The sequence below is a fragment of the Gorilla gorilla genome, chromosome 4 (assembly GCF_029281585.2).
Source record: "Gorilla gorilla gorilla isolate KB3781 chromosome 4, NHGRI_mGorGor1-v2.1_pri, whole genome shotgun sequence".
NCBI lineage: Eukaryota > Metazoa > Chordata > Mammalia > Primates > Hominidae > Gorilla > Gorilla gorilla.
The window spans coordinates 81121505-81135037 of record NC_073228.2 but is presented as its reverse complement, the minus strand read 5'-3'; the positions used below and the strand labels follow the sequence as shown (position 1 = coordinate 81135037).

General features: G+C 50.6%; 1 long non-coding RNA gene and 1 pseudogene across 2 annotated transcripts; both read right to left on the bottom strand.

Annotated features, from left to right (window-relative positions):
• Positions 1-741: 741 nt before the first annotated feature.
• LOC129533360 (uncharacterized) lies at positions 742-12397 on the bottom strand. 2 transcript variants are annotated; one of them, XR_008679525.1, is made up of 5 exons: positions 12132-12397; positions 11469-11597; positions 10550-10661; positions 8453-8585; positions 742-905 (listed from the first exon to the last, which is right to left on the bottom strand). It is a non-coding gene; the product is annotated as an uncharacterized lncRNA (long non-coding RNA). The 2 variants fall into 2 exon arrangements; XR_010133854.1 differs by having other exon boundaries at positions 10550-11597.
• On the bottom strand, positions 3088-6384 carry LOC129533352 (kynureninase-like; annotated as a pseudogene).
• Positions 12398-13533: the final 1136 nt, after the last annotated feature.

Genomic DNA, 13533 nt, shown 5'->3' with positions numbered 1-13533 from the left:
CACAGCCTGCCTCAGAAAGTTGCAGTGAGAACTAAATGCGTTCTGCTGGGCGCGGTGGCTCAGGCCTTAATCCTAGCACTTTGGGAGGCCGGGCCTGAGGACGGCTTGAGGTCAGGAGTTCGAGACTAGCCTGGTCAACATTGTGAGACCCCCGTCTCTACAAATTTGTTTTTTTGTTTTTTTTTGTTTTTTTTAGCCGGAGTCTCGCTCTGTCGCCCAGGCTGGAGTGCAGTGGCGCGATCTCAAGTGAGCGATCTCAGCTCACTGCAACCTCCGTCTCCCGAGTTCAAGCGATTCTCCTGCCTCATCCTCTCGAGTAGCTGGGACTACAGGCGCGTGCCACCACGCCTGGCTAATTTTTTGTATTTTTGCTAGAGACGGGGTTTCGCCGTGTTAGCCAGGATGGTCACAATTTCCTGACCTCGTGATCCGCCCGCCTGAGCCTCCCAAAGTGCTGGGATTACAGGCGTGAACCACCGCGCCCGGCCTACAAAATATTTTTAAAACGCGTCGATCAGTATAAAGCGCTGTGCCTGGCACATCCTGTGCTCAATCTGCTATTGTGACAAAATCGTGCTCAGGCCCCTGCCACCTGCAAACAAAGTCTCTCTCTCTTTGACATTTACCCACCACCGTCTCAACCTGCGCAGTCTCTCCTTTTCTCTCCCCTTCTGAATTTTAACAAATATCCCTTTTTCTGTAAAGTGGCTGAAAAAAAAAAGGAAAACAGATCACAATGGCTTAGACAAATAAGGGTTTATTTCCCCTATCACTGTGAACCTGGAGACCAGCCATGGCTGGCATTGTTTCCCCAGCCCAGTGATGGCAGGGCTGACCTCCTCTGTAATGCGCTTGGCGTTTCCCCGTTGTTTACAGCGTGGCTGATGCTGCTCCTGGCGTTGCATCTGCCTCCGCATTTAAGACAGAAAGGAAAAGGAATGGTTACTTTCAGGGTTAATTGAAAGCATTTGTCACTTTTGTCAATAATTTCCCAGGCACCCCGCCCCCTCACCCCCCACCCCCACCCCTGCCACACACACATAATGAGATCTAATGAGACTCCTTAGATGTCATTGGCCAAAACTGTGTCACATGGTCACTCCCAGCTGCAACAAAGGCTGAGAAGGTAAGTAGTTTCTCTTTTCCAGCCTCCACAGTGGAAAGCAGCAGGGAAGAGGGGAATTGGGAATGGTACACAAGGGTCAGTCAGCTATTATAATAGTGTCTACCACACCTTCCCCCTCCGTCTTCTTCCAGCCCCTCCACTCCCCAGGACCTGCCTTCCAGCCACCCCTGACCTCCTCCTTCATCCAGGGGCCACCTGTTTCCATTTCTTTTGGGATATCAGAAGCTCAGAACTCTGGGGCTGCACTTCTACAGGGTAGCAATCAGATGATGCTGAGTAGAACTGCATCTTTCTTTTCTTTTCTTTTTTTTTTTTTTTGAGACAGAGTCTCACTCCATCACTCCAGTCTGCACACTAGGCTACAGTAGCCTCGACCCCCCGGGCCCAAGTGATCCTCCTACGTCAGCCTCTCAAATGGCTGGGACTATAGGTACATGGCACCATGCTCAGCTAATTTTTTTTGTTTATTTTTTCGTAGAAACAGCGTCTCTTGCCAGGCACGGTGGCTCAGACCTGTAATTCCAGCACTTTGGGAGGCCAAGGCAGGTGGATCACAAGGTCAGGAGTTTGAGACCAGCCTGGCCAATATGAAACCCTGTCTCTACTAAAAATACAAAAATTAGCCAGGTCTGGTTGTGGGCACCTGTAGTCCCAGCTACTTGGGAGACTGAGACAGGAGAATCGTTTGAACCCGGGAGGTGGAGGTTGCAGCGAGCCGAGATCATGCCACTGCACTCCAGCCTGGGTGACAGAGTGAAACTCTGTCTCAAAAAAAAAAAAAGAAAAAAGAAAAGAAAAAGAAACAGCGTCTCTTACTCTGTTGCCCAGGCTGGTCTCAAACTCCTGGTCTCAAGCGATCCACACACCTTGGCCCCCCAAAGTGCTGAGATTACAGGTTTGAGCAGCGCACTTGGCTTTCCATGCTCAGATTCTGAAACACAGATCTCATCGTATCACTCCTCTGGCTCAAAATCACCCTTAATAATTGGCTCTACTAGAGCCCCATTTCCCTATACTCCCTGCCTTTGAATATCTCACTGTTGCAACACTGAAACACTTAAAGAATCTCCTCTGCTTTCTCTCTGGTTGCTTCTAGGATCTCCTCTTTGACTTTGGTGTTCTATATTTTCACTACAATATGTCCAGACATGAATTTCTTCCTACCTATCTTGCTTGGGATTCATTGGATCTCTAGAATCTATGCATTTGGTGGTGCTTATTAGATATGGGAAAAAATGTGAGACTTTATGTTTTCAAATATTGCATTTGTCTCGTTTTCCCTTCTCTGTCTGGAACTGCTACCTATGTTAGATCTTCCTGTTGTATTCTCCCTGGCTCCTAACCACTTTTTTTCTTTGTTTTCTCCTCCTCCTCTTCCTCCTCCTCTTCTTCTTTGTCTTCTTCTTCTTCTCCTCTCCCTCCTCCTCATCCTTCTCCTTCTCCTCCTCCTTCTTCTTCTCCTTCTCCTTGCTACTGCTGCCACCTCCTCCTCCTCCTCCTCCTCCTCCTCCTCCTCCTCCTCCTCCTTCTCCTCCTCCTCCTCCTCCTCCTTCAGCTTTCTCAGGTTGAATTCTTCTTTCCCCCCCCCGCCCCCATTTTCCATTTATTTTTCTTTCTGGGTTGAATTCTGGATAATTTCTTCAAATCCATCTTCCAGATCATGAATTCTCTATTCAGCTTTGTCTAAACTGTCGTTTAAACTCTCCATTGAGTTTTTAATATGTTACTAGATGTTAAATTTCTAGAAGCTCCATTTATTTCTCCTGCACATTTGCTTAGTTCTTCTCATTCCTCACCCTTTGCTCATGTTGCTCCATCTTCTCCCGCCTCTTCTCCTGGCAAATTCCTATACAACCCATTTCTTTCCATCCCCAGGGAGCTTTCCCTGACCTCCAGGATGGACTGGGGCTTTCTTGGGCCCTTCAGTCCCTGGGACTCCTTTGTCACAGCACTGATCACCTTCAGCCATGATTGGCTGGGTCTGGATCTGCCTCCCCCCATCAGACCTGTGCTTCTAATAAGCAGGGGCCTTATCTGCATCCTCTCTCAGGGATAAGTACAGGTGGTTTTCAATAAACCTGTATAAAATAAAAGCAATTTCCTTAGCCCCCCCATCACTCCTTAGTCTTACTTGTTGTTTCATTTACTTATTTTTCTTTTCTGTAAAGTATATTACTTACTGCCAGCTACATGCAATCAATTGTAAAATACTTTCAATAACTAAAAATTGAATAATGGTAAAAAAAAAAACACATCAGCTTTCAGTATAATTTGCTTAAATTGTTCTAGAAAACACTGCTAATTTTTGTTTCTGCAGAGTAAAGTACAGATTGATAATTTTTTTTTTTTTTTTTTTTTTTTTGGAGACAGGGTCTCACTCTTGCCCAGGCTGGAGTGCAGTGGTGCCATCACAGCTCACTGCAGCCTTGATCTCCTGGGATCAAGTGATCCTCCTGCCTCAGCCTTCTGGGTAGCAGGGACTATAGGTGTGTGCCACCATGCCTGGCTAATTAAAAATACTTTTTTTTGTTTGTTTTTTTGTAGAAACAGGGTCTCACTGTGTTGTCCATGCTGTTCTCAAACTCCTAGGCCCAAGTGATCCTCTGGCTTCGGCCTCCCAAAATGGTGAGATTACAGGTGTGAGCCACCGCACCCAGCCCAGATTGATAAATTTATAAACATCGTGGAAAGAATGATAGAAAGGAACTGGAGCCACTTGAATGACATTTGGATTCCACTTGTCATAAACCACTCCTCTTTTTTCTACCTCTTGGAAAACATCTTTCTTTGGAACAGAAAAATGTTAGTGTCAGCTGGCAGCCCTGATCCTCCATATGGGATGGAGTAATGGTCACCTCCAGGTCACCATTGGCTTCTTAGATTCTGCTTTATTTTTGCCATAGCAGTGCTAGATCAGGTATTCCAGATAACCAGTCAGCAAAATAGATTTTCTCCACAATGCTTTAATCGCTGCCTGCCTAAAGATCTCTAAACTGTAAGAAACAGACCAACAAAATGGGAGGATTTGAAATTTGGAATCCACTAACCCCAGGGATTAACTGCAGTTGGTTATCCATCTCAAATCTGGTGCTGAGTTCACAGCCAAACCACCCCACCAGCACAGCTTTAATCATACGGGCATGCTTTTCATGGAAAAAGTACCTGCCAGACCTCCTGCTCCTGCGTTCAAATTATTGTGGGAACACCAGTGGGCAAAGTCAACTCTCTGTCATGTAAGTGAGTTCAGCATTTCCAACTGTACATGCTAGATCAAGCCAGCAAAACATCTCTTCACTTGTCCAGCTTTCGTGGTAGCAGGTATATTAAAGAGCTGCCCAGTATAAAAATGCAGCCCACTGAACAGGATTGCTGTAATTGAGCCTCCTCCCTTCTCAATTGCTTCAGGGATATCCTTTATTTTATTTTATTTATTTATTTTTTTTTCTCAGATGGAGTCCTGCTGTGTCACCCAGGCTGGAGTGCAGTGACGCTATCTTGACTCACTGCAACCTCCACCTCCTGGGTTCAAGTGATTCTCCTGTCTCAGCCTCCTGGGTAGCTGGGATTACAGGCATGCATCACCACACCCAGCTAATTTTTTTTTTTTTTTTTTTTTGAGACGAAGTCTCTCTCTTGTCCCCCAGGCTGGAGTGCAATGGCGTGATCTCAGCTCACTGCAACCTCCACCTCCCAGGTTCAAGCGATTCTCTTGCCTCAGCCTCCAGGGTAGCTGGGATTACAGGCGCCTGCCACCACGCCCAGCTAATTTTTGTACTTTTAGTAGAGACGGGGTTTCACCACGTTGGCCAGGCTGGTCTCAAACTCCTGACCTCTGGTGATCCACCGGCCTCGGCCTCTCAAAGTGCTGGGATTACAGGCATGAGCCACTGCGCCCGGCCAATATCCTTTATTCTTAAGGTTTCTTCCCCCGTCTTGGCTTTATAATCCCCTTTCCTCAATGTTAACTCCATGGAGTCGTAGCTGTGACTCAATAGTATAATGATTAAAAGAGAAAGCTTTGGCTTCTATAAGAATTTTATACCATTTGGTATAGGCTTAAACAATAACTGGACTAAGGCTGGGCGCGGTGGCTCACACCTGTAATCCAAGGAGTTCGAGACCAGCCTGTGCAACATGGCAAGACCCCATCTCTACAAAAAAATACAAAAGTTAGTCTGGCGTGGTGGTGTGTGCCTGTAGTCCCAGCTACCTGGGAGGTTAAGATGGGAGGATCACCTGAGCCTGGGAAGTTGAGGCTGCAGTGAGCTGTGATTGTGCCACTGCACTCCAGCCTGGACAACAGAGTGAGACCCTGGGTAACAGTAGAAGATGTAGATTAACGGTCAGCGCATTCACTAGGGCTATTTCTTTCTCGTAGGCTCCTATAGTCCTTCTGTAGGCCTACAATACTCTCATCTCTGTATCCCAAGGATGCTGCCTTCTTCGTGACCATAGGCTCCCATTTTGCCCCACTCAACTAGCTCTTCTTCAAGATCTGTTTTAACCATTTTTGGTTGAAGGCCAAGAGAATTTTCCAGGAAATAGATAGCATTTTCATCCTTATTCACTAAAGATAAATCAACTGGAGGCAGATCCTGCATTTTGGGGACATAAAAATACTCCCCAGCTGGGCACGGTGGCTCACGCCTGTAATCTGAGCACTTTAGGAGGCCGAGGTGGAAGGACCACTTGAGGCCAGGAGTTTGAGAGCAGCCTGGGCAACAAAGCAAGACCCCCTCTCTGGAAAAAAATTAAAAAAATTAGCCGGCATAGTGGTGCAAGCCTGTGATCCCAGCTACTGAGGAGGCTGAGGTGGGAGAATCCCTTGAGCCCAAGAGTTCCAGGCTGCAGTGAATCAAGACCGCACAACTGCAGTCAGCCTGGGTGACGGAGTGAGGCCCTGTCTCAAAAAAATTAAAAACAAACAAACAAAAAAACCTCCCTGAAGTGCCTTAGCTTATGTTCCTGAACTAGGTGGAAAGTGTCCCTGTCATCTGCTTGGCGGCATTTGAGTCCAACCATCATGCTCTGCACTGTGACAGCTGACAAATTGTTCTCAGCTAGAATTCTTATGTGATCCTCAGCTCCCAGAACCCCTCAAGAAACTTCTCAAGCATTCTTTACAAATGTATAGGCAAGACCACCTCAAACGACAGTGCCTCCACTCAGGGCTCCTTCCCCTAATCAGACTCAGGTAAACAAACACTTTCTTGCATGTACTTGCTTTTAACTTCATTAATTCACTTCCCCATCTGTAAATTCATTTCCTCATTCATTCACTTATTCATTATTCACTTTTCTTTTTTTTTTTTTTTTTTGAGACAGAGTCTCGCCCTGTCGCCCAGGCTGGAGTGCAGTGGTGCAATCTCGGCTCACTGCAAGCTCCACCTCCTGGGTTCACGCCATTCTCCTGCCTCAGCCTCCCGAGCAGCTGGGACTACAGACACCCGTCACCACACCTGGCTAATTTTTTTGTATTTTTAATAGAGACGGGGTTTCACTGTGTTAGCCAGGATGGTCTCGATCTCCTGACCTCATGATCCGCCCACCTTGGCTTCCCGACGTGCTGGGATTACAGGCGTGAGCCACCGTGCCCAGCCAAGTCCTTTCTTTTCTTTTCTTTTCTTTTCTTTTAGAGATGGAGTCATGCTCTGTCGCCCAGGCTGGAATGCAGTGGCGCAATCTCGGCTCATTGCAACCTCCACCTCCTGGGTTCGAGCCATTCTCCTGCCTCAGCCTCCCGAGTAGCTGGGACTGCAGGCGGATGCCACCATGCCTGGCTAATTTCTTTTGTATTTTAGTAGAGACGGGAGTTTCACCATGTTGCCCAAACTGGTCTCAAACTCCTCAGCTCAGGCAATCCGCCCGCCTTGGTGGATTACAGGCTTCAGCCACCGCGCCCAGCCTCAATACATCTTTTCTTTTCTTTCTTTCTTTTTTTTCTGAGACAGAGTCTCGCTCTGTCGCCAGGCTGGAGTGCAGTGGCACAATCTCAGCTCACTGCAAGCTCCGCCTCCCGGGTTCAAGTGATTCTCCTGCCTCAGCCTCCCAAGTAGCTGGGACTACAGGCGCCCGCCACCACGCCCAGCTAATTTTTTTGCATTTTTTTAGTAGAGACAGGGTTTCACCATGTTGGCCAGGATGGTCTCAATCTCTTGACTTCATGATCCACCCACCTCGGCCTCCCAAAGTGCTGGGATTACAGGCGTGAGCCACCACGCCCGGCCTCTATAAGTCTTTTCTAAGCACAACAGAGGTTGATGCCAGCAGATACGGGGTGAACTAATGAGTGACAGAGGCAATCTGCTGTAAGAAATTCTAACAGCCAGGAAGGCTTCAAGTTGGGGTGATACTGGAGCAGGGTCTGGAAGGAGGAAAGTTGGGGAAAATGCTGGGATCCCACAGCAATGTGAAGAGGGCCCCAGTGGGAGGTCGCCAGCCCATGGGACGCAGCCCGTAGGACCTTAATGCTCCCCAGCATATGAGTAGTGCATGTTCTTCCTCTCTTTGCCATGCCTGTCAGGAAGCTCAGAGCTCGGCTTGGTGCAAAGGTAGCAACTGTTGTTTGCCAGAGGTTTTGTAGTTATCTCTGTTTTGTCGCCCAAAATCTTTGACCTTTACATTGTCTATGTCTCTTATGGAAAACTTGAAATTGATGGAGTAAAATTAATAATAATAATAAAGACCTGATTCTCAGTAAGTGATGGATTCAGGACATAAATGCAGCTCAGAGTCCAAGAGTTGTAGAGTGATACCAGGCTTGTATTAGCTATCACTGCAATAATGCCACATAACAAACCACCCCAAAACTCAGTGGTTTAGAACAATCATTTAATTCCCCCTGATGCATCTGCAGGTTAGCTGAAGGTCAGTTGGTCTTGGCTGGGTGGCTCTGCCTCAGGCTAGGCTGGGATACAGGCTCTAGGCTGGGCCCTGGCTGTTCCATGTGTCTCTTGGCGGGGCGAGGCTGAAGGGCCGGCAGCCATTCAGGGCGACAGTCTTCTCACAGCAGAAGCCAAGAAGACAGCTCCACTGTGGAAGTGCACCTCAAGCCTTTGGTCTTGTTATAGCCACTGCTATCCCATTGACCAAAGCAAGTTACATGGCTGAGCCCAGAGTCAAGAGACAGGGAGTGCACTCTGCCCACCTAGAGGCCGTGGCCAGGGTGAGGGGCCAATGATCAATGCCACATGCCATTTGCATCATCCAGTCTGGTCTCCACCCCTATGTCTCAGATGGGTACCCCAGGTGGATCAGTGTGGGACCAGGCAGGGTGCCCTGACTTCCCATTCCCTTTTCACAGCCCCGAGCAGGATCTCATATCACCTGGCTGATCCTCCTGGGGTGGGACCAATTCTGGAAACTGCAGTTGCAGGTGGAAGAACCTGGACTTCGGAATCACAAAGACCTGAGTTCTCTGCTCCCCAAGGCCAGCAGTGAGTCCTTGAGCAAGTCCCACCTACAAAGGAGGAAACTGAGGCTCAGAGGGGTTTAGCGACACATAGTAAGTGCTCCATCAAAAGTGGCCATTCAGGCTGGGCATGGCGGGTCATGCCTATAATTCCGGCACTTTGGGAGGCCGAGGTGGGTGGATCACTTGAGCTTAGGAGTTCAAGACCATGGTAACATGGTGAAATCCCCCCTCTACAAAATAAAAAACTAGGCAGCCATGGTAGTGTGGACGTGTAGTCCCAGCTACTCAGGAGGCTGAAGTGGGAGGATCACTTGAGCCCAGGAGATCAAGGCTGCAATGAGCTATGATAGCACCACTGCCCCCAAGCCTGGGCGACAGAGTGAGACCCTGTCTCAAAAAACAAACAGCCAGGAGCCGTGGCTCAGGCCTGTAATCCTAGCACTTTGGAAGGCTGAAGTGGGTGGATCACTCAAGGTCAGGAGTTTGAAACCAGCCTGGCCAACATGGTGAAACCCTGTCTCTACTAAAAAAAATACAAAAAAATTAGCTGGGCGTGGCTTCCATGGGTTCCCTATCCCATGGAGAACCCACGGGACCAAGCAGGCAAGTGCTTTCGTGTATTGCTTCACTGAATCCTCACAACCACCTTGCCTTATAAAAGAGGTGTTGCTATTATCCCCGTTCCACAGAAGGGGAAACTGAGGCACAAAGCAGAAAGGTCACGTGCCTGGAATCACACACCAGAAAGTGGCACAGCTGGGATTTTAACCCATGCCTGCCATGCTAGGACCAGCATCCTAGCAGCCAGGCACCATCCCCCAGCCCAGGCTGACTGCCCGTGCCCAGCTGGACTCCAGGGCTTGGCAGTCCCCAGGATGAAAAGAGGCCCCTCCCTGGGCCCTTCAAGTCACTCTGCCTGGGGGTGACACATGCAGCCACATAGGTCTCCATGAGTTGCGGTAAGGTCTTGGGTCTCTTTATCCCTGGCATGCGGCGGGGGCACTAAAGTGACCTCAGGGATGTGGAAGTACAGGAGCCAGATTGCCAGCTGTGTGGCTCTGGCAAGTCACCTCCCCTCCCTGAGTCTGTTTCCTCAACTATAAAAAGGGATCAGTAAATGTCTCTTACTCATGGGATTGTGGGGGATTAAATTATTTGATAAATAAATGAATCATTTAGGAAAGTTCCTGGAATATAGAAACACAAGAAGAGGCAGAGGAGGAGGGGGGGACAATATTACTATTGATAATATTATCCTGGGAAGCTTTTGCTGCCAGAAGCAGGAGGGACAATTTGCTGGGAAGGAAGACCCTAGGAACCAGTCCTTCCTGTGGACCTGGGACCCAGCACATTGCAGGTAGTTGGAAGGGACCTCAGACCATCTCTGGAAACTCCATTCTATAGACGATGAGACTGAGGCCTGGGAGAGGCAGCCCCTGGGTCCAGGCTGCTCAGCAGAGCAGGCAGGCTGCCTGGCCCCACCTGGCCCCCTGCCCTCCTTCCATCCAGTCAGTCCCCATCCACCAGTCCCAATCCACCCAGTATCCATCTACCCAGTTCCCATCCACCCAGTCCCCATCCACCCATCCCCATCCACCCAGTCCCCATCCACAAATCCCCATCCACCCAGTCCCCATCTACCAATCCCCATCCACCCAGTCCCCACCCACCCAGTCCCCATCTACCCAGTCCCCATCCACCCAGTCCCCATCCACCAATCCCCATCCACCCAGTCCCCATCCACCCAGTCCCCATCCACCAATCCCCACCCACCAATCCCCACCCACCCAGTCCCCATCCACCCAGTACCCATCCACTCAGTCCCCATCCACCCAGTATCCAGCTACCTAGTCCCCATCCACCCAGTCCCCATCCACCCATTTCCCATGCACCCTCACCCAACCCTGGTCTCCAGTCTCTCAGATTGAGGTCACCTCAGCTTCTCTGCACTGCAGTGGCCAGTGCAGGCAGTCCCCCCAGCCCCCCAGCCCCCCAGCTTCACCTCTGACCTTCCAGGACTCCAAGGTTCCAACTCCAGCAGGTTAACAGTGCCAGTAATTCTGCTATCATTGCGCCTCCATGGGGTGCGGGGAGCAGGCTGTGTGGGCCCTTGGAAGCTCCCTAGGAAAGGATGAACCCCACAGTCCAGGGTCCTCTGCACAACGCTCAGAGCAGGATGGAGGAACATTGGGGGAAGAAGGTGGGCAGGCCCCAGTGTAGGAGACACCAACATCCCCCACCCATATCCTGTTCTGAGGCCAGGAAGAGGCCTGACCTACCCCTCCTCCTCCAGTGAGACTTTCCTGGCTGACCAGGAGGCAGCTCTGTACAAGGGCTCCAGCCCAGGGCTGTGAGCAAGGGAGACCATGGGCCAGCCCCACCCCTTCTGGGTCTCTTGTTCCCTTCATAACTGGAGGACAGATGGCAGCAGCACTCAGGAAAGGCTCAATGCTGATGCACCCGGGAAGTGCTGTGCTGCACGGGCCCAGTGGCTGGACAGGACTGTGGGAGCCCACCCAGCCCCTTCCTCCGTGTCTTAGTGTGTTTGGTGTTGCTCTAACAGAATACCTGAGACTAGGGCATTTACTTCTTTGTTTGTTTTTTAGACAGGGTCTTGTTCTGTCACCCAGGCTGGAGTGCAGTGGCCCCTTCAGTTCACTGCAGCCTCCACTTCTTGTGCTCAAGTGATCCTCCCACCTTAGCCTCCAGAGTAGCTGGGACTACAAGTGTATGCCACCACACCTGGGTAATTTTTAAAATTTTTGTAGAGATCGCATCTCACTATGTTGCCCAGGCTGGTCTCGAACTCCTGGCCTCAAGCAATCCTCTCACCTTGGCCTCCCAAAATGCTGGGGTACCATGCCTGGGCATAATTAAATTTCGGCAGGAGCACCTCCTTTACGCCTCAATCTGTGCCTGAAGACTCACCAAGGCCAGCGCTGCACGACTCCAGGGGGCCATGCATGTGTCCTGGCCGACCATCCTCCCCTGACCAAGATACATTCTGAAAAGATCCGGGGGCCGGCTCTGGGCCTTCACACATGCTGTTCTCTCCACCTGGAACACACTTCGCTTTCTCAAACGCCACCTCCCATTTATTTTTCAGCATACAGTTAAAAAATAAACTCCTGGGAAACCTGCCTTTATCCAGCTGGTAAAGTTCTCCCGTAGGTTCCCACAGCACCCCCTGCCTCAGTCTCCTCCCCATCCTGTCGCCCCACTGCCCCACCACCCCACAACCCGCCGCTCTCTCTTTCTCCCCAGGCTCAGCCCTACTGGTGCCTCCTTGCGCCCGGACACGTGTAGACAGCGCCCTCTGCTGGCGACTCTCAGCTAGCCGCTCAGCCTCGCCCGCCTGGGTCGCAGCTCTGCCCCAGGCTCAGGTCGGGGGCCCTGGAGGTCCAAATGAGGCCAGAATCCCGGGAAGAGTCACCCGGAGAGGAGCCTCGGTCTCGGAGCCACAGACCCTGCTCAAATCCCTCTCCTGCCTTCTAATTTTCATGTGGCCTCGAGCAAATCATCTTCCTTCCTTGAGATTCAGTTTCCCCTTCCGCAAAATGTATCCTCCACAACTCTTCCCTGAGTACTTACCGTGTGCTAGATACTGAGTTGGGCACCGGCGATACCGCAGGGACAACGATGAGCAAAGTCACTGCCTCAGGAAGCTGACATAGAGGGGACAGGCAATAAACAATAAACACAACGCGGAATGTCAGTTGTCTAGCACAGGGTGAGTGCTTAAAGAAGTGAAGCCGGACCGGGCGCGGTGGCTCACGCCTGTAATCCCAGCACTTTGGGAGGTCGAGGCGGGCGGATCACCTGAGGTCAGGAGTTTGAGACCAGCCTGACCAACACTGAGAAACCCCGTCTCTACCAAAAATAAAAAATGAGTCAGGTATGGTGGGGCATGTCTGCAATCCCAGCTACTCGGGAGGCTGAGGCAGGAGAATCACTTGCACCTGGGAGGCAGAGGTTGCAGTGAGCTGAGATCATGCCATTGCACTCCAGCCTGGGCAACAAGAGCAAAACTCAGTCTAAAAAAAAAAAAAAAAAAAAAAAGCCGGGCGTGGTGGCTCACGTCTGTCATCCCAGCACTTTGGGAGGCTGAGGCGGGCGGATCACCTGAGGTCAGGAGTTGGAGACCAGCCAGGCCAACACGGTGAAACCCTGTCTCTACTAAAAATACAGAAATTAGCCGGGCATGGTGGTGGGCGCCTGTAGTCCCAGCTACTTGGAAGGCTGAGGCAGGAGAATCGCTTGAACCTGAGAGGCAGAGGTTGCAGGGAGTCGAGATCGGGCCACTGCACTCCAGCCTGGGCGACAGAGCAAGACTTCATCTCAAAAAAAAAAAAAAAAGAAAAAAAAAGAAAGGGAAGTGGAGCTGGAGGGGCCAGTGTGTATCGGAGGATGCGAGGGGAGGCCTCATGGGGAGGTGGGAACATCGATGCCCCCGCAGCACCCTGTCATAGCCATGCAAATGACACGAACGCCCAGCATCCTCCCTCATGTGCTCTCCTTGGGCCACCTCCCAGCTCTCCATCCTACTTACTGTGTTTATCGTCTGCCTGCCCAGGAGAAAGTCGGCCTGTTAGTGCGGGGATTTTTGTCTGTCTACTTCCATGGGTAGCCCCAGCACTGAGAACAGTGCCTTGCACACAGTAGGTGCCCATTGGGTGCTGGTTTATCGATTTTTGTGCTAACCACGGGGCTGGACGGTGCCTCTCACTCAGCCGCCCACTCCTCATGGTGCCTCTCACTCAGCCGTCTGCTCCTCTATCAACTCTTCCAGAGCCAGCACTTGTGATCAAATAGGGGACAGCTGGGAGGCCATAGGAACCTAGAGGAGCCTGACGGACTCTGGGGTGAGTGCTGAGAGGCTTCCTGGAGGAGGCAGTGCATGCTGATGTGAGACTTGAAAAGTGGGAATGACAAGGAGGAAGGGTGTTCAAGGCAGAAGTAACAGCAATGAAAGCTGTGAGGCATGGAGATTCTT